The sequence below is a fragment of the Echeneis naucrates genome, chromosome 21 (assembly GCF_900963305.1).
Source record: "Echeneis naucrates chromosome 21, fEcheNa1.1, whole genome shotgun sequence".
NCBI lineage: Eukaryota > Metazoa > Chordata > Actinopteri > Carangiformes > Echeneidae > Echeneis > Echeneis naucrates.
This window is the reverse complement of record NC_042531.1, coordinates 14,331,326-14,352,798: the sequence shown is the minus strand read 5'-3', so window position 1 is coordinate 14,352,798 and position 21,473 is coordinate 14,331,326. Positions and strand designations below refer to the sequence as shown.

The window sequence follows — 21,473 nt, the reverse complement described above, 5'->3', positions numbered from 1 at the left end:
CAAGTTTCAACAGAGATTTCTGGCACAAGTAATATTACTGATTATTCAGTCATCTCACGTCACACTGAAATAATGTCTCTACTCCGACATCTTAAATGTCAGTGGCGTTATAAAGGCAGCATGCCATTTAGCAGGATTATACACGTGGAGCTTTTCAGGGTTTAAAGGCTTTATAATATTTTGACACAGAACACTGATTCTAAATGCAAGGTAAAAATAGAATGCACCTATAAATCCACAAAACCGCGGCCAACTGGCATCATGGCCATGATTCAGCATCAGATATTAACAGATCTAAGTGTTTGAAACCAATGTAATAACCAATGCTCTGGATCCATCAATTAATACTGCCGTAGTGGCCAACAGGTGCAGGTGTCTTCTATTTTTAAGGCAACGATCATTCTACTACCACAGCAATACATAAAATGTTAGTGCAGAGCTGAGGTTCAGGTTTGGAATACAGGAGACATGCGTCAATGTCGCTGTAATATATTTTTTAGATGCAAGTCAAGTGAAACAGACAGGAGTAAACAGCATACTAGAGATAAAGCACTGTGACCTTGGGCAACTTTTCTCTTGCTGGGCCACCTCACTCTTTTTTTGGAGTGCACATGAGAATATGTGCAATAGTGCGTGGTGTGTCTGTTGGTGTACATGTATGTGTGGAGAGAGAGAGAGAGAGAGAGAGAGAGAGAGAGAGAGAGAGAGAGAGAGAGAACGTTCTATACCTGAATGTGCACTTACTTATGTGTGAGCTTTGCTCTGTCCGTGCACCAGAATTTACAATCTGGGTGCTGTATGTGTGAGACACTGAGAGAAAGAGAGAGAAAGAGAGAGAAAAAGAAGTGAACAGAATGTGGAAACCTCAGGGTGTATGTTCCTGTGACAGTCAGTGTGTGTAGGTGACCTCTTATTACAGTGTCTCTACCCGAAAGTCAATTCCCACATGAGCAACAACCTCCCTGCTTCAGTGGCTGCACTAACAGACCCAGAAAAAACTCAGGCATCCCACTCTCCCGACACAGAACTTGTATAACGCCCATTTAAGGAGACATAATTTACTAAACAATTTATGTGTTCAGTTTATTAGTATCTGCTATTTTATGAAAAGAAAATAACAATGAAGGATCCAATTAAAAAAGTCGTAAGATCTTTCAAGACTTGTCTTAAATCAGCTCATACTCATTATTGCTTATTCCCATAAAGCAACATAAAAAGCACCAATTCTTTGTTGAGCTACAGATGAACTTTAACAGACAATGCATTTTTTAAGTACTGCATTAAGTATCAAGGAAGCCAGCCTGACTGTGTGGCTGTTTAAATGACTTCCCTACAATCTGAATGCATGACCTGTGATTGATTATCTGTGGTGCTGCTGTATATGGGTGCTAACATATGACTGACTGCTTACAGTCATAACTGCATACATTATCCTTTCAGCTAGGGATTTAGAGTTATGGGTTTTCTGCCAGCTTTTGTAGGCTCATCTTAAAATGAAAACACAAATGCACACTTAGTTTGTCCCTTCCAGTGCATTGATGTCAGTATTCAGGAAATGAAAGACGGTGTGAGGGTGGAGTACGGACAGGGGAAGACAGGTCGCCTCAAAAGGGAAGGGTGAAAACAAATATGGAGACACAGGACAGAGCGGACACGAGGAGAAACAGGAAGGGAAGAAAGGGTGGACAGACAACATTAATTAGAGCGAGTGTGAGAGAGAGGAGGCAGGTTCTCATCACTTCTTCGTCAGTAAAATTAATCTGACACGTAAGGAATTGTTGATTTATCATTTCCTTGGGGCTCGATAGCATCGCCTCTATCATAACTCACAGTAATAAATACATAGGTCAGCCAGTGAATTCATGGCAGTTACAGTAAAGTGTAATATAACCAAAGTGGTTATCAAATGCTTTCTCAAAATAACAGTGGTTATGCAAATACACCAAGTTTGAGCATTTAAAGGTTATGAATCATAATATGAATATTGATGGCCTGAAAATGTGTTAGGCAGCCTTAGATAAGAAATGTTGATTAAACGTGTGTCTGATACTTTCAAGCAGGTGTAGCCCATTTACTTAGTTCATCTGATATTCATGAGCTACGTGTTCCAGATAATGGATGTCCTGATTTAGATGTCAAAATAAGCTTAAAATATTGATCTAATGCAAATAAAATTACTTTCTTTCATTCAAAATGTTTCTAAAACTTTCAGTGATGGCTGATTGAAAGGTTAAATGGAAGTGTGCCAACTGTGAGCAGCAGTGAGCTCGGTTTTTGCTCTGTGTTGATTTTTGCTCAGATTAAACCTCATTTGGGATATTGGGCTCTTCAAACTAAATTCGATATGAAATATAGAACTGTCAGACTGTGATAGGTTTGATCTTGTTGAAAAGGAAAAGCCCAATCAAAGAGGTAGTGCTATAGAGATGCGCCTCTTGCTCTACATTGGCAGACACTAACAATTTGTCCCCCTTTCCTGCAGTTTATAGTCAAATTAAATGACATTATTGTGCAGTAATTAACAGCGTAACAAGTCGGCATGGTGTTCAGCAAGACTCGATGAACGCCTTCCATCCGGCACACAGCTGACCACCAAAGTCATTTTGTACGTCAAATGTAAACTGTGCGGTAAATTTGATGAACACCGATTGCAGCTGTTGGTTTGTCGGTTTTATTGATATATAATCAAGATCCAAAGACTTCCTATTTTTCGTGGCAACAGCGTCTTTTGAAATAACATAGCAACATTTTGTTCCTGAGCAAAACTGAACATCTGAGAAACACGTCAATGCCATTTGGCCAAAGCTAGGTTTGGTATCAACTTAAATCTGAACCCAAGTTCATTGATGTGGTGCTCTGGTGTCTGCTGGGATGTATTTAAGGCAGCCCTAACTGTAAACAAAATATTATATATATATAAAAAAAAAAAAAAAAGGATGCTGCTACTTTTCAAATATTCTTTATTTAGATTAAACAAGGAACCTCTTTACATTTGAAATGTAATGTTCCACAAAGATCTCCAGGGCATTTCACTCATGAAAAGAACCATCTAAATACCACCTTGTCTTGCAGCAGCCACGTGTTCTTGGTTTCTCTCATTGGCTGCCAATATTTCTCATATTCATGTATTCAGCTCCTGTGTTCGACTGGGTGCTTATAACCTCCTAACTCTCTCTTTTTTTTTTTTTTTTTTTTTACATTTGCATTCTTCCGGTCGTTCCTTCCCTTTCTATAACTCAGCTTTGCTGCATTCCTTACCCGCTGCAGGTTAGCCCTAAAAGCTGTCAAGATATGTTCTGCTGTCAGTGAGAGGCTGAGTGGGAGCGCATTAGATATCGGCCTCGGTGTGTCCCTGACAAGGAACAAGCCAATTAAGGAATCCCCCGGCACTGCTTAAGCCCGGTTATGGCAGAGGTCCCTGTGCCAAACACTGGTGTGCTAAAACATCATACCTTTTTTATATTAGAGTCTCCATGGGGAGAAGTTCAGTGAGTCTGGCTTATTCTCTATTTTTTTCCTCCCCCCCTTCACAGCGCTGCCGGCCATCACTCAGCAGCACACCTGTGAGAAGTTTATCTGAGCTATGAAGGACACTGACATACAGATTTCCCTCTCTCCTCCTCCTCCTCGCTGTTGTACCGTCTCACTGTGAACGCTAATAGTATTAGGGATGTAGGAAATGCTTTGAGATAAGCCTTAGGTCATGTAGTTGCAATCAATTACTGTGGTTAAATATTGCAATAAAAAGATTAGGGATTAGTATTGGGGGAAAGAAAAGAGGCTTGAGAGGGTGTGCAAATGCTTTCCTCAGGGTGTAAGCACTTGAATGTGTGTTGGTCTTTTCATTCAGTTTCACTCTCACAAATTCTATCCAATAACTCCCGCACACAGCCACCTATCTTTTTTCTTTATGACTTATTCTGCTTTCTTATTTTTCTCCCTCATTTCCATTTCATCTACCCCTGCCACCCCCATCCTCCAAACACAAAGGGCTGAATCTGACAGCAAAATTTTTCTCAAAACTGACAAACCAATTTGTTCTGAGGACTTTATGTCGATTAGGGGCTGTCAGAGATTACTCTTGTTATATTGGGGAAATGATGACAAAAGCTGCATGGTGTAGTATCGTACAATAGCACAGCGGGATGCTGCTGACAGAGGGAGAAGCTACACAAACAATTTGGCACCCAAGGCTGGATGGACAAAAGCAGGGTCTTAAGTCTTACATTGATACTTCAGTGTTGAAGCAATAACTGAAGGCATCAATTAAGATCCTCAAATGTGAGCTCTGATGGAGTCGTCTGGTAATATTCTTTATTTTTCCCACTGTCATCAAAGGTAGGTGTTCTGACTCTCCTGGAGTGGCACCTAGCTGATTTATTTTTTTTATACATTCTCTGATGAAGACATTAATCTTTAAAAGTAGCCCAAATATTGGTGGGCTGCAAAAAAAAAACAACAACAATTTGTTGGTAACCATTTGCTGTGTTGGATTAATACACATTTGTTCTTCATAAATGCACCTGTCTAACCATACCCAGAGACAAATGTCTTGCTCTAAGCTGAACGCGTGTGAGGGATCGAGGTTGCAGAGCCTAATATCTGACTGAGTGTTCTAGCAGCAGTAAGCCAATGTGCCAGCGCTGTGCTTACATAACACTGTGTTGATACGCCCCCGGTAGAAGTGACTTATTGGTTGCTTGGGATCTCTAACAATAGATAAAAATAGGAAATCATTCTTTGTAATAATACCTGCCTAAGCTCAGCTGGCATTATAATGCCAGTGACAAAGAGCAAAAGGCAACATTAGTAATTTTTGATCCCTTAAAGCGGTTTCTTGTAATATCATATTTGTGTGTGTGTGTGAGTGTGGGAGAGCAATGTGAATTAAACTTTTTTAGAATTGATGGATCTTTCCCTGAAAAAACAAAGAGCAAAATATCCAACCGCCACCCCCTCACCCCTTTACCTGCCGAACACTTGGAAATGACTCATGCATATTTCAGCAGTGTCGGCCCATTCCGAGCTCATTGTGGCTGTGTGAAGATGCCAAATCAACCTTCTTTCCCTTCTCTCCCTCCTCTCCCATCTTCACCCTTCTGACACCCTGTTCTTCATCACGATGAAACAACCTCCCAACAGCTTTTCCTTTTCAAGTGGTCCCTCACCTTTGGCATTCTCTAACACACACAATCATCTTCTGCTACAGGGAAAAGTTTGCAGAGACAAAGTCCTTGAAAGACACGGCACAGATCGATCCTTGTCCAATATGCACAAATCTAATGAGTGAAACCTTTGAGGGTGATAGTTTTAACTGTGAGGATATTGCCACATTGAATAAAGTCATTAACAAACATAGCAACAGTCCGTCTTGTATGGCCTCCCCTGCAGCCTGATTGAAACAGGTCTATTTACTCTCCAAGCAGAGAGGGTATAAAATAATCAAAGGGCACCTTGCACTGAAGGCTGGGCATGACCAAAACACACCACCATGTTTACACTGTGTAAACATCTGTTTCGAGCTTTCCACTGAGCTGGAGACGCCTTGGATGTGGACCTATTGGGAAATACATTCTAGGGATAGTGTAGACCAGGCCCAATTAATTAATTGATTGTAGTGTCTCAGTTGCTCCCTGTAATTAGAGGTATTCCCAGGCAACCGTGATAATCATATATAATGTGCCCATTTGAAAGAATTTACAGCATCAATAATGAACCAGTGTATTGCACAGACCAACAGTGTGATCTTTCCTATAACATTTAAGATTTCTGAAGTGAAAAGATGAGCACAAGAGGGCAAAGAAAGCATAAGCTTTAGCATGAGCGTATATATGTGTCGATAAAAAGGACAAATTTGCATTGTGAGGCTGTGTTGTGCAGAAGAGCACTGCGGTAAACTTTTATGTTTTAACCTGCTCTCAAGAAATATAATGCTTCAAAATTGGTTGTTGTGGGAAAACAACTATATCTCACAAGTGAGATGTAGTTTGAGTTACTGCTGCAGAATTCAATATTGGTTTGTGTGTGCGTGTGTGTGTAGAACAAAGGGGTCTCTGAAGGCGGGGGAGGGATAGGAGAGTTGAACTGGAACGGAGTGAGAGACTTGAGGCAAAAATACAGAAATGAAAGGGACAGGTGGATGGCTGTGTTCTAAAAATAATGGAAGGATAGTTATTGTAATCTTATTTATAACCTGAATCATAACACAACCAGATGTGGATACAGAGATGCAGGGCAGGACTGAAACAACATTTCAGACGGGGAATTTGACTGCCTCACACAATCCACCGAAATGCTAATTTTGTAGGCTATTTATTGTTGTCTCGTATTTGTTGATGTCACAGGTACCGGACCAGCCAAGCCTCAATGTCAAAAAATTCATAAATGTACATGTAGCCTTGGCTTTTTGCCACTCTATTAGAAAGTGATTGCCCTGAGAATCATGTGACCACGTCACAAAGACATGCAAACCGTACAGATCATGGACTTGTGGGATTGTTTGTCTTTGGCTAACCTGAGACTTCTACCACACAACAGGATTTGAAGTTATTAAGGTAACAACAGGTTTAAGTCTGGGTTCACATGACAGTAGGTAAATTATCATGGCAACTTGTGCAGACCTCCCATCACCAAAGTAGGTTAACTTGATGGAACTTGATGGCCAAATCTTTTAACATCCGAAGTACTGACCAATCAGATATGTGGATGAAATGAATAATGATTTCCGGATTAGCCTAACTGGAACAAAACTGAACCCTGAGTAGGAAATGGATCCATACACTTAAATATTTTATGATTATAAACTAACATTTCAATCAGGCTGAAAGGATGGTCAATGTTCAGTGTTAAGTCCAATTACAAAAGATAGTGAAAAGACATCCTGGGTATGTTGAACTTTCAAACATGGAGTTATCCTAACAGGCTGTCTGCATGTGCTAATTCATGATGGACATATTCAGAGTCCAGAGTCCTACCACAGTATCGTAATGCTGGCAGACCACAAGAGCATACTTGAGTTCGCCTTTGACCCCACCACTCATACTTGTCTACTGGCTTTATAATACATGACATCTGCAAATACACACTTTAATTTCCACTTCAATTTCATAACATACCATCAGCTAAATTCCAGCCAAACTCATCTTCATCAGGTAATCATGTTGGAGCAGTTACTGCACATTTATTTGGAGGTGTGCACCGGGCAGGACTGACTGACAGCAGTTTATATCCAGAAGTAGAACCGTGTGCAGACCTGATAGGCAGCTACATGGCGTGCTGCTGTTTAGGCCTGATACCAAGCTGTGTCTAATATGGTGGGGATTGACTTCCTCTTGCCGGCTCTCAGGTAGTGAGGGGGATTTAAACTATTTTACCTCCCCAGATCTACACACCTTCCCCCAGGCCCTCTCACCTCGATGCCTTAAATATTAATGCTAAATCGGAGGATAGTGGATGAGTGAGGAAGGAAGAGGCCTGACAGCTTAATCATGGAGGCAGCAGCCTCGCTCTCTCCTCTTCCTCAATGCTGTGGGCGGCTGTCACCACGACCTACATGATGTAATCACCTCCATAACCCTGATATGGGCCACAGAGGGCCTCGCAGAGTGAGATAGAGGGACAGAGAAGGAGGGGCGGCCTCAGGGATCCTCCAGCTGAGGATCATTTAAAGTCAAAACCCACAGAGAGCATAGATAGGAGGATACATAAACACTGCGGTTACAATAAAAAAAAAAGAAGAAGTTTGGAGCCACAGTTCATTAAACACAATGTCAGTGCATTTGCACAACAGATGTCAATAGACTCTAGTTTTGTGTGTGTATGTAACTATATACACATATTTTGGCAGATATTGCAAGATTACAATATGCAATTTCAGTTGTGGTCTGTCATATTACTTACTTACTAAATGTGAACACATTTATCAGTAAGCATTTTGTGACGAGGTTAGTCACGTGATATTTTCACCAGACTTTGGTATTAACTAAAGAAAACCACACACATGAATGAATAAAAAGATTGAAGTGAATAGAGATTGTTGCAATAAGGTATTTGTAATTAAGTGGAATGAAACAAACAAAAAAAAAAAAAAAAGCGGACCAGCAAGGCAAGGAACGGCAAGGAGCCAGCTGAAATTCATAAGTAGCTAGAAAGTAATTCTACCTCCTACCTTTTCACATATAATATCAGCCTGCTTTGTACAGATTGATGGGCTATAAAAAGTTCTTTTTGGTTACCAAGGTGTCACACAAGAAACTTCTCATGAGCACCAAAAGCAAAAAGCTCTCCCCAAGTCCTTCTCAACCTTATTGCTGTGAAACATACTGAATGTGAATATTACTGGAAATATTAATTGGCACATTTCAAAACTTCTGAATCTTACAGTAAGCTCCTTTGGGGCTATTATCTAGAAGTGGAAAAAAATCACGCCACCAACGACCGCAGAGTCCCTGGTTGTTTCGGCCATTTCTCACCAGGGAGTCAGAAGGACAGTGAGAAAAGTAATCCAAGGGCTAAGCATCACTTGAAAAGAGTTCCAGAAAGACTTGAATGTAGCAGGTACAACTGCCTCAATGGCAGTTCATCCCGTAGGACTCCATTAAGACAAGGATGTTTAAACTTTTGGAGTGTTATACTATACATCGTGTTTGGAGGAGAAATGGCACTGTACATCACTCAGAAAACACAAAACCAACAGTGATGTTTGGAGGGCATGAGGCTATTTCTCATCTCATGGTACTGGCAGACTTCAAATAACTGAAAGGACAATGAATGGAGTCAATGAATGGTACCAGGAGATTCTTGATAGAATCCTGCAGCCATCCACCAGGATGATGGGGATGAGACATGAGTGGGTCTTTCAGCAGGACAATGATCCAAAGCTAAAGCAAAGAAAGCTCTCAACTGGTTCCAGAGAAAGAAAATTAAAGGTATTTGGATGGTCTAGTCATTCACCTGACTTAAATTCAATTGAGCAATTGTAGAAGGAACTGAAGATCATCTTTCCCAAGAGGGCCCCTCTGGATCTTAAAAGATTTAACAACAATCTCTTTCAAAGAATGGGCCAAAATCCGGCCAAAGCACTGCAGATGATGAATTTCTTCAAGCAGAAAGAGTCTTAAAGTTGTCTCTACAAGCAAAGGCTTCCCCACTAAGCATCAAATAAGTTTCAGTTATTGCATTCAATACTTTTTTTTCCTATTTCATTGCACTTTATTACACATAACTTAACCTTAATGGACTTAAATGTTTTGATTTGTTCATACAGTATGGGTGGATTACTTGAGTTGATATCATGGTCTGTTGAAAATTTCATGAGTAGTGTCGTTGTAAATATAATCACAAACATACAACACACAAACAATAGAATCACAAACACAAAGCGTAAGTATTCACATATTCATAACAAATGTGAACAAAAAAGGAGTTAAAAAAAAGTTATTTTTCCCTCCACAGACATCAGAGACATCCAATGCAAAGTATGTCATTCGGACGCCAAGGGTCATTGTCCTATTTAGAAATCTCTGTTATGTCAAGGAAAAAAACCCTGAGTGACCAGAACTATTGTGGTATGACACTGATGGAAACTTCATTAAGCAAAGTACTTTATATGTGACATTTTAAAAGGTGGTGCATAAAACAACTTTAAACACCTGAGGCATTTTCCTGACAACAAACCACTGAGGGGCAAGTCTTACTGTATATCGAGGAAAAGTCAGGACAGAAGACTGTCAAACAAGAATGCATTTCAGTCAGAGTGGCACAGCAGAAGACTAGCAGTTACCTTTAATACGTTTCCATCCTGCTGGAAACTACAGTTGTGGTGTAGTTAATGATAAATGATATTAGACTGTCACAGTGCATGCAAATAAAGAAGTTAAAGTCAGCCATTTCTGCCTGTGTTGCTTATTGCATAAAACAAGAAGACATTTTCAATCAGCCCTTCGGAATTTCTGACATTATCGAGATGAGAACATGAAGGTTATTTGTTGTCAGCACATCTATATTTTATGATGCCAATAAACCTTCAGTTTGGCTCTTTCTCCGATTTTCAGCCAGACTGGAGGCACTTACTGCCAGAACAAATTGAAAATACCTTTTTTGGGCAGCCAACTGACAAAAGTACGACTGAAGGTACAGTTCATGTAGTTTCTCTAGGAAGTGAGAAAAACAGATATAATGGAAGCTTAAACATTCAGCTTTTGCAGACCGAACGTGTTTTTCCTTAAGATAGAGAACTGGAGGGATGTAGCACTGATGCAACACTGACAGGTGTTTGGATTTCAATATGGCCAGTTTTAATGGTCACCATTTTCACAATGTATTGTGAATGTGGAGATATATTATCATCAGTAAGTTCATAATATATTGTGATTGGCAGAGATATTATAATCAGTGTTGTTAGTGTGGCCAGAACTGAAGTGCTGAGCTATATGCTTTCCCTGGGGTACCATTTAAGGAGTGACTGAAAGATTTCTGTGTCTAAAGTGACACCAATACAACAGGGATTAATAGGCGACGGTTGAGGCACATGGGGAACTTCCTTTTAGACCATGACTCATTAACTGCCGAATGAAATATTTCCCATGTGGACACAGAGGTCGAAAGAAAAACAAGGTATTTCATTTTGAAAACTGGACAGTGGGACAGAGTTAAATATAATCAGGAGAAGAGGTGCCCTTCTTACCCCATTTATAGGATATGTCTTCCATCCAAGTTCTCCTAACACAGATGTCGTATCCAGCAGCACAACTGAAATGGGAACAGGAGGAGAAGGGGGGAAAAACGACCATTAGCAATCTGTCAACACACAGAAAGTCCTATTTTCACCCTGGAAATTGAAATATCAGTCATAAATGTGTTCATTTAGACATTTCTTATATTAACAGAAATGAGATTCGGGGATGAATATTTATGTGTGGTCGGGTATACAATGAGAGCAACATCTTTGCTCCTTGCAACACAATTTAGGGACTGATAGATTGCAGTCAGATTGCTGTCAACAGTCCATTCCCTTACCTGCCATCCCCCGCTCCCACCCGTAGCTTTACTTCAATGAATTTGCTCCTCTTCAGTCCATGACTTAGTCTGCTCATGGTCTTTAATGAGGAATAAATCTGTCTTTAACCTTTTCTGTGCCATGAGGATCATTTAGTTAAATATCAATCAAGGTTGTGTGTAATGTATGTAAATTAGCTTTGTTATTACATTTATCCAGAGTTTAATACATGGTGACCTTATTCTTGTCATAGTATAGCAGTGTAATTATCAGTATGACTCTAACCTTCCAGACTGTGTAAAAAAAAAACAAAAAACAACAACAACAATTCAGTTTTGCCCCAGAAAATATTGCCTCATTGACAACATTTTGTCTTGTTCTCAAGGACAGTATATTTAATAATTCAGGGGAAAGTGTCTGTCCCAGGTGTTTTACAGTGGAAAAAGAGCAGAAATGGCAATAATGTCACTGAATTAAAAAAAACAAACAAACAAATGTTTTAACTACATTTATGACATCAGGGAGAAGATAGTAGACCCAGTGGCATGCACAAACTACATAAATATTACATAGAGCTCTTCCAGTCACCTTGTCAAATGTGCCAAATCTACAGTACAGTATGTGTACCGTCCCACTTACATGTAGATGCACTGCATCATAAAGTAGGCCTTCGTTAGTATTCAGAAAGAAATAATGGGCAGCAAAACAACACGGCTCTCATGAGACCTGTTTAAAGCCAGTTATTTCTTTCACACTGTCATCACTGTGCAACCTGCTCATCATAATCCAAAAGATATACCTTTTAACTTGTCCTTGAGTAGCTGCTGAGTTAGATTTTATAAATAATGCCAATAATCACACGGGATTTCTGATAAATCCGAGTGTATTTTCTACTTGGATGATCCTTTCTATGTGGATACTACATTTTATATGTCTATCGGACATGAATGTCCATTTGGAGCTTTTTAAGTAGTCCTTTGGGGTGGTCGTTATAGCAACACAAATCCCAATCAGTGACAATTTTTCCTTCCATTAACATCATGGCTTTGGGATAGTTTAGTTAATAGCACCAAATGTATGTCAAAGGAGGTGCGTTCAATGCTATGATATTATCATTTGCTAATTACAATGTCAAAGCAGGGGATTATTGATATCTGTATCGCTGTGATAGGACTCTGACTTGAGTGAGACAAGAAGAAAGGAAGAAGGATCATTTCTAAATTGCTCTGTTATGAGCCAGTACACCTCTGCTCTCACGGAGGATTTCACTGTGTCTCTGCGGATGTGTCTGTCACACACAACTAAATGCTTCTCAAAGTCCTCTCTTCTTTCGAAGAAGTGGTATAAGACACAGTACAGAAACACAATGTAACACTTGTTAGGGTTCAAGTCAAAAGTCGCATGACAAGATCCAGGAGTTAAGAAAACCATCCATGATACGAGACCCCGGAGTTGACAGAGTCTACAAATACAACACAGGCAAAAGAAAAATACAAGTTGAAGTTTACGGTGTCAGCTTGTCGTGCAGCAGACAAGTGTATACTTAAAAAATAAAATGAAAAGAAGGAATAAAGGATTTTTTCCTCATAATGTGATTGTGTCTGTAATGGTCTCTGTGGCTTAGCTGCTCTGAAACATGTCATTCAAATGACCGGACAATCAAAGTGATGCCACATGTCGCATTGATTGTGGAAGCACAATGCCTTCGTTATTTAGAGTCCACCTATAAACATATAGTCTAATGGCATCTGATTGCTGCTGCCATTTTCTTACTTTTCATTTTGAACTGCTGCTGATTTGAAAAATGTTTCACTTGTATTCTAGCAATCTCGACTACACCCAGAGGACTGTGCAAAAGTTTTAGGGAGGTGCGAAAAAACACTGAAAAGTAAAAATGGTTTCAAAAATATAAATGCCAGTAGTTTATTTTATATGAATTAACCAAAAACAAAGTGAATGAACAGGAGGCAATATACAGTATTCTATATCTTATATATCTTCTACATCTATATCTTAATAGCATTTTTTTCATATCTGCCTAAAACTTTTACACAAGACTGTCATTTTTTTAACTCACAGCTTAAGTTTAACAGGTGCACCACTTAACAGTAGCTGTTGTGAGCTGAAAGCTAAAACTTAAGTTTAAAGGTGTAATCTCTGCGTTTTGTTTGTAGCTTTACTACGCGTGTCAAACTTTCGCGCCACATCCGGCCCGAAAGATCGTTTCAATTGCCAAATTATTAATGGCCTGTTGGATGAGGCGCCCTTAAGACTCATACTACAAATCCCACAATGCAGTGCAACAGTTGTCGTACCAAACAACAGATTCTGCAAGCACCTTAATTTCAGCTTCCCTGACCACACACCAATCAGGCATCTGTGGATGTTTTCAGTTTTGTACAAAATGTGGCTGTAATTTAAGAATTTTACATTTTTAAATTTCAATTTATGCACGAGACATTTTCATGGAGAAAAATATTTATGAGTATTTATTTTGGGGGGCAAAATATAGCATTCTGTTTCAATTAATATTTTTATTCAAAACATAGTTAGTTTTAGTCTGTTCAACACATTTTCTTTTCCCGTTTGGCCCATGACCTAATGTGTGCTATGAGTTTTCGCCCCTGCTTTACTACTTTAATTAACAGCCTTTTTTTATCTCCCAATGAGAGGTTTGTATTGTGTAAGTATACATATATATTACATGGAAATTGAAACACCAGAATTTTTTTTCATATTTTACAACCTAGAGATACATTTTTGCTTCCTGCTCCCATTGCCGTAGCATCCAAACACCATTCATATGCAAGAAGATGTGAGCACAATGAGCTGTGGAGCATGCATTTATAGGGGGGGAACTCAAGGTGTGTCAGACAATGTATTTGAAAACACAATGCTTATATCTACCTCTTGAAACCTGGATTACAAGTGAGGTTTTATGCACAGAGATACATACTTTCTCTTAATAAATCTATATGCTGTACACATCAGGGGAGAGTTATACTTTTCCATACTATGCTGACACATTCAATACTTTTTCACTATAATTCTTTGTCATTTTGTTACGATATTGCTGCTGCTTTGTCTGATCTGAGTCACCTTCTCCATCAACTATGCAACCGACCAGAAAAAATGAAAAAAATACCCATATGAAGTTGTGATCATGATATTTCATGATACAGATACTGTGTTACATCGGTCTGAGATAAAATGCAAAAAAAAATTAATTGATTTAAATGACTATGAAGCAGATTGTGGTGATTGACAATCCAGTCCAATAGAAAGTCTTTATGCTAATCCTTTCATCTTCCAATCCAATCCTCCCCCACTAAGCTATCTTACTTCAATATTTCCTCCATGTTAACTGCTTTGGGCTCATTGCCAATGTCTATCTTTTTTCAGCCTACCAATGCCAGGTCTGTGCCATGTTAGTGCCAGTGCCATGCTGGAGGACTAGCTGACATTGCCAGTAGTGTTAATGGACACCATTAGGCTGCTAGGAGCAGGTAAGGAGCCCAGTCCCTGGAGAAGAGCCTAATTACTGAGAGTTGGCTATGCAGATCACTGCAGTGAGCAGTTTCCCACCTCAATTTGCCATAAATAAAGAACAGCTGATGTACATTAGTGGGCAGCATTAAAGTATCCAGTCGAGAACACTGTCTGTTGGGCCAAAATAGTGTGTCTCTGTCTTTATGAAAGCTCAGAAAGGTTTTGCTGTTTGAATCAGCCATATATTACAATGCACCATGCTGTAAAACATGGTGCAGGGAAGCAGGACCCAAGTGCAGTTAGACAGGCAGATCAGGACTCAAACACTATGTCACCTGTAGTTAGTTCATAATGAGCTACATTTAATGTAAACATAGTTTTCTTGGGATATTGCCGTCAGGGTTAGTTCCATCCACCGTGAACTGTCTGTACTCCTCTCTGTGTTTAATGGTGGTTGTTTGCCCTCTTTTTTTTACACTTCCAGCTTTCCCTGAAAACCATAATTGCCCTGTTTTTAACATCACAACGGTATGAGCTGTGGATTATTCACTCAAACAAAGTCTATAGAAATGTAGGCTTTCAGTAAGTGTGCATAAAAAGATTTACAGTGTCTGATAGCAGGCCCTGATACATTTGATTCGACTGTCGGACAGTCTGAAGTCCTCAGAGACTTAGTGGGAATACACCTCAAACTCTATGAGTCTATGGTGGCGGACACTGCAAAGCTGTGTATAACAATGAAGAATTACCAGAATTTACTGCAGACCACATCCACAAAGTCAAGATAATGTCACTAAAAAAAACAGGAACTTAAAGCACAAAGCAAATATAACCAATAGGAGTGGGAGAGACACACAAGTGGGAATAAATAATAATAATAATAATATTAAAGGCACAAAGGCATTTTAAAATAACCAAAACCATGTTAGTGAAAATACAACACAAGCAAAAGTCCATATGAAGTCACTTAAACAAACTTGTGTCAAAAAGTTGTGCCTCATTTGTGCAAGAGATGAAAGCTGCTTTCGAATGCAACACACTACAACACTTGATGTGCTGACACTTTTTTGGACATTACAGTAATAGCAGCTGTGAGCTGACGGCAGCAGCATGTGCAAAACCAGTCTGCCACTATGTGGTTGAATATTGTGTCAAATTCACTGCTTCTTCCTCTGAAAACAACACATCTTTACTCTTCAAAATGTTGTTACAACAGCTGGACATATGTGTGTGTGTGTGTTGAGGTATAGATGCCCTGTACAGTACCTACTAGTGTATACTAAAACTGCCCCCATATGAGGCACATCCATCCTCTCTCTCTCTCTGTCTTTCTCTTTCTCTCTCTCTCCCTCCCTATTCCTCCATAGAGTCATCTTTCAGGCAGGCACCCACAGACCCTGCCTGCAGCTAAGGGTCCTCTGGGACTTCCACTGGTTAGATATAAATAGAACATGAGCTCGCCAACTCATAAATATATGGAGCTCCAGTAGAATGATGACATCTCCTGTCTGGCCTAGAGCCCTCACAGGCCACACAAAACCCCCAAAATAACTACAGCGCTAATAACACACCCAAAGGAAGTCTCATCTCCTGTTACTTCATGTAAATTTCAGGTTGGAGCAAACAACACTGACACAGGTTCCGTCACCTTGTTCAAGTAGAGCATTTAAACTTTCAAAAAGAGTGGAACTTTGAGGGTTGTTTTTTTTGTTTTTTTTTTTTAAGCTTGGTTGGGGTTGGGGATGGTTCTCTATTAGACTACCGTGAAGTCATCTGATATGTTGTAATATAAAAAAAAGTTACACAGTATTGCTCTCAAAACATTCATTGTTTTGGCTGGTTTGGTAAATGATATGAAGAATTTTGACAATGCAATAAATGTTCAGTCGGGAGATATTGGAGCGCCCTGTGACACTGTGCAAAGCTACACACTGGTTTCTGTTGTCGTGATAGATTATGCAAACTTTTCTGTATGTAGCAGAATTTTTTATTTTTTTTTGTTTCTGTCTTTCAAGCCTACAGTGGCTCACAAAGCAAACTCTTAACAAAAACAAAGCATTTTCATTTGCAAGCTCTCTACACAATCACTGGTAAACAGCAAGTCTTGTTAAAAGACAAATCACAGCATTTGATGAACAGAGACTTATGGAAATTGATTTTAGTGGGTATTTCAATGACGGCTTTGTATTGTCATTTAGTGGTGTAAACAAAGCGCTGGGCGCTCCGCGGATAATTTGCTGTGAAATGTGGAACTATCCATAACAGAGGCAGAACCTGGCAGACATGACAGCATTTTCAACACATCTCCACACGCTACCAATATCAGACCCTCAAATGAGAGCTTAGCAGATATTTTCATGTGGTTAATTAGATGTGATATAGGCTGTAAGTATTTTTAAATTAGATATTAGCGAGGGGAAGTTGTGGCAATAAAAAATAAATCCACCTCCCTGCAGCAGGTCAAGTCTTGCTGCTATGATGTTCACTGTAACATGTCAGAGTTCACCTCAACAAGTAACAAAACAAATGGCCTTTTTAATTTCTCCGAGGCCAAACACTTGCTGAGTCATCACCAATTAAATTGTAGTTAAAAATGCCCAAAAGCTTCGTTCGATTAGATTGAGCTTATATCGTCCTTAGAGATATCGGCTTCTGATCGAGAAAAAACACAATTTTAGCTTTCATGGCATCACTGCAAGTAATTCATACTATTTTGAACATTTGTTACGTGAACTTAATAAAACGCGATAAGCCATTTTTCTTTTTTTTTGTATACTACTGAATGAAAACAGAAAAAAAAAAAAAAACACCTGCTCTGTGTTAAAACTATCCTAGGTACTTTTTACATAGAGCAGGTCAAGGCCTTTTTTCATAGTTTTATGAGGCCAAACAGTTACAAGAGAATGCAGTTGATGACAACGGAGCGGAAACCTTAGCCAGGTCAGATTCTGCTGGAACCTCGGCCATTTCGGTTTCAAAGTTTCAAAGCAGGCTAGCAGTTTGTAGGTGATTTCCTACGATGGAAAGGACACCATGCCTTTCCCGAATACATGCATACATGCATACATGCATGTATTCGAAAACATGCTTTTTTTTTTTTTTTCTGGGTGGTTACTTTCTAAATTGAAAATTGGACAAAAGAAACGAAACACCTATGCTGCTGTGTGCCTGAATATACTCACACACTTGGATGCCTTGTGTGAAACCTTAAAATATACTTTGCATACAATGCTTCCAGCACAGCCATTTTATAACTAATATTAATTCATATATATGTGGCGTTTCAAAATTAAATAGCATTCGCTGAGACATAATTGCCTGATCATTCATGATTTTGAAAGGAGTTATTTTCCTCAAGAGCCAAACATGAAGTGCATCTTGTTCATCAGGTGGCTATAAAGCTCACATACAGCACAACTCTACAATCGTTATTTTAATGACTACATGGAAGCTTAGCCTTGACAAAATGAACAGCCTCAGCCTGGAGCCATCTCACGCTCTCTAGACAGAGTCCTGCGTGGAAAGACCTTTACATATAACAGCATGTACTCCACTTAACAAAGATAGGACTGTAACCGAGACACCATTCACATTAATAAAGCCACATTCACCAGCCTTTGAAATGGCTGCTAGCATGTCTACAACCCTGGAGATAAGTGGAGGGAAATCTGAAGAAAATGCATCTCCAATGCATCTGTTTTTTCTTGTTTGTTATCTGTGTTTTGTTTTGTGTTTTTTAGGCACAGTAGAGGTTTCAAATGGTGCACAGACACGTCTACTGAAACTGACAGAACGCATACAATGTTCTTCCTCCTCGTCTTGTATAATAACCATTCACATGGCATAAAAGTATACAGTGGATTGTGAGTCAAAGATGCCGAGTTAACATTTTTGTGGCTGCTCTGGATCGGCCGGTTGATTGATTTTCTTTGACAGCACACGGCTGCTGAATATCTCCTTCATCTACAGCGGTGACAGTGATATCAATGCTCTGCGGGTGGTGCCAGTGAGATCAGGTGCTTTAATCAGCCATCCACACAAAGCAGCGTAAAGAGTTTCATTATTATTTTGACTATATACCAGATTTTATTTCAGACTTGCAAAACGCAATGGTAAGCACGTCGACAAGCAGTTTTCTGCCACGTGTTCCTGATTGATGCGAAATGTATTTGAACCCCCCCCCCAAAAAAGAAAAGCGAAACCTGAAAAGCATTCAGATCTTGTACTATTCATTTCACTTATCCAATTTTGAGGATTGTCTTGCTTTGCTGATTTTTTCTTGCATAAATTTGTCAGGGAAAATAATCTGAACAGTGTCAGAGGTGTGGAACAAAGACGCGACCTTGAGATTTACTGACTCTGAGCAATCTCCTGCTGAGGAAAATTCTGTGGCAGCTCAAGAAATTATTGAATATTGCTTTTATACCAGAGAGGGAAAAATTAATAAGAGCATAGATTTGGGGAGAGGGAGAGGGAAAAGGCTTGCTGAAACTTGGCAGTTGGTGCGTTAAGCTTTCTTAATAACTGTCTCCAGTCCCAGATGGGCTGATGTGGGGGATTGTCCAACATGTTCCTGTGAGAGGAAGCACACAAGCAAGACGCGAAAGGTGATTGGTTTTTATTGTTCTCCTAACAGCTGACATCTCGCTCAATTTTGTGTGTGAAATCCCCAATCTTAGGGTTTGTGCTTGTCCGTGTTCAGAAGCATCAAACTACACTAAAACACCCCGAGAGCAATGATGTTGCCTTTGTCCCCAGCCTAAGTTGTATGCTATAACTGAGCAAGAAGAAACAAGGGAAGCTGTGTCTACTGCTTTTCACTCTCATGGTCAGGAGTTGACTGTATTTTAACATAAATCAGGCATAAAAGGTCGCGTTATACACTCTTCCTTCGTGTCCCTGATCAATTTAGTCTCATCAATAACCAAACATTGAATACTTCCCAACTCTGAAGCTATAGATCAACTGTGCACAGCTTTACATAAACCTAGAAAATGTGAAATTAAATGAATGAAGAAAACAGCAGGATGTGAGACAACTTCTTTTGTCGTGGGGGAGTAATTATTATCACCTCCCCCAACTGCAATCGTGCCATCGAGGTCCCAGACCAGTCAATATGTGAGACTACAGTACAATAGAAAGCAAACATCAGTTCAATCATTCAATCTGTGGCAGAGAAAAACACAGAGTGAGGCTGTTATGTAGCAGCTGTCTGTGAGAACAAGGGGTAGCATCAGTCTTATTGAACTCAGAACAATAAAATATAACCTGGGGGGCCGATCCTGCTGCGTCCCCACACAATCAATAAGACTATTTTAAACACCACTGATGGTGCAGCTGTGTGTGCGTGGACCACACACACACACACAAGTATGTGAGAAGAGTGTGACAAGCAGATCATAGGCAGGTGGACTGCAAGCACATGCCAAAGACGTTGATATCACACACAATTTTCATACTGCATTCACATCTCTTGCACCCACAGAGGTACGGGGCACAAGACAGGTGTGCGTGGCTGTGTGCATTTGAGCATGCACGCACACACTCTCTCAACGAATGAATTCATCTTTGGCAGCGCAGGACAATTTACATTATGTGTGACTGAAATCTAAAGCAATGTTCGCAGCGCAATATCTGTCTGACATGCAGGTCTGCTCGCACACCTTCCCACACTGTCACCCACTTACTGTAGCTGCTCTGCTGTGCGCATCAAGGAAATTTTTGAGCGTGCAATTTATAAAACCTTAAGGTTGCCACTTCGGCAGCTGACAGTATGTTTTTGTTTGTTTGTTTGTTTGCTAGCCTGATTCAGTGGCTAAATAGAAATCAAGCCGCGGATATTCATTGACTCCTCTTTGAAAATAATAAATTTCAAACCTGGATCAGCAATGAGTCATTGCTGTGCAGACAACAATATTGCTAGGTAACTGTAAAAATATTGACAACATATAAAATAAAAGAGAAAAGAGCTAGACAAAAGCAAAAAAGTCTCCACACGTCTCATGCTGGGTGCATAAAAAGCCAGAAGTGCAGGACCTTTCTCTGGTGGAGATTTGCTCCCATTGCATTGTTGATGCTAAGTTACTTGTTTTAACGACTTAACTGTTACAACCGAGGCAGTGCGGTGTGCACCTTAAACGGTGTCCGGGGTGAACATGGAAAGAAACACTCCCTGAGTGAATGCATGGCCAGTTGCACAGGTTAAACTAAAATTCTGGGCTGTCATGAACTCTGTGGGCTTCGCCTCACCTTGGTTGCACCGGATGAAGCGGGTGAGGACAATCCCGAGAAAGAGTGAAACGACGAAAAGCCTCTTTCCAAAAGTCATGTCTGCCGCAGCATCTGAGGTTCTTCTGTCACAGAGGTAATGTGGTCAGAGAAAAACAAAACGATCCTCCACCAGTCCCGGTCCTTACATTTGGTCCTGGATGAAGAAGGACTGCCGTGCGGCCGGACTACAGATCCATCGCTCACCTGCTAAGAACCAACCGGCGGCTGCGACGCGGAACGGACAGAATTTGGATAAAGTAAGAGGAATATTTAAAGTTTTTTCTTGGTTTTTTTTACGCAGGAAAAGAGAAGAAAGAAGCACTTGGCCGCGCGTAACTTTGAAGATTTCCCGTTCACTTCAGTCGCCCTGATTACATTGTTTTAAAGAGACACTAAATTCCCTCCTCGATCGGCCCGGTGCGTCCCAGTGGCGCGCAGAGTCGTGACGCACTGTGGAGATCCCGCCGTTGATGCGGGACGACCGCCTGCCTGTCTCCGGTCTCCGGTCTCCGGTCTCCTGTCTCGGGTCCGGTCCTCCGCAGCGGCGCAGCGAGACGCGGACGGTCAACAGAGGAATGAGCGGGATGCGGCGGAGGAGCAGCTGAGGCGGCTGCTACGGTGGGAGACTGTGCGCATCTGTGCAGGATGCTCGGCACTAGAGGGGGTTAGCTGACAAGGCAAGGCATGTGTGTGTGTGTGTGTGTGTGTGTGTGTGTGT

The 21,473-nt window shown here is 40.4% G+C and overlaps 1 protein-coding gene across 1 annotated transcript in view; it reads right to left on the bottom strand.

The window, feature by feature from the left end:
- Positions 1-20,766, bottom strand: part of LOC115061430 (ephrin type-A receptor 6-like) — a 145,543-nt gene extending 124,777 nt beyond the window's left edge. The window contains exons 1-2 of the mRNA XM_029529722.1: positions 20,735-20,766; positions 10,685-10,749 (exon numbers count right to left, since the gene is read on the bottom strand). The gene's annotated coding sequence lies outside the window, so the exon portion shown is untranslated. The remainder of the gene's footprint in view (positions 1-10,684; positions 10,750-20,734) is intronic.
- Positions 20,767-21,473: the final 707 nt, after the last annotated feature.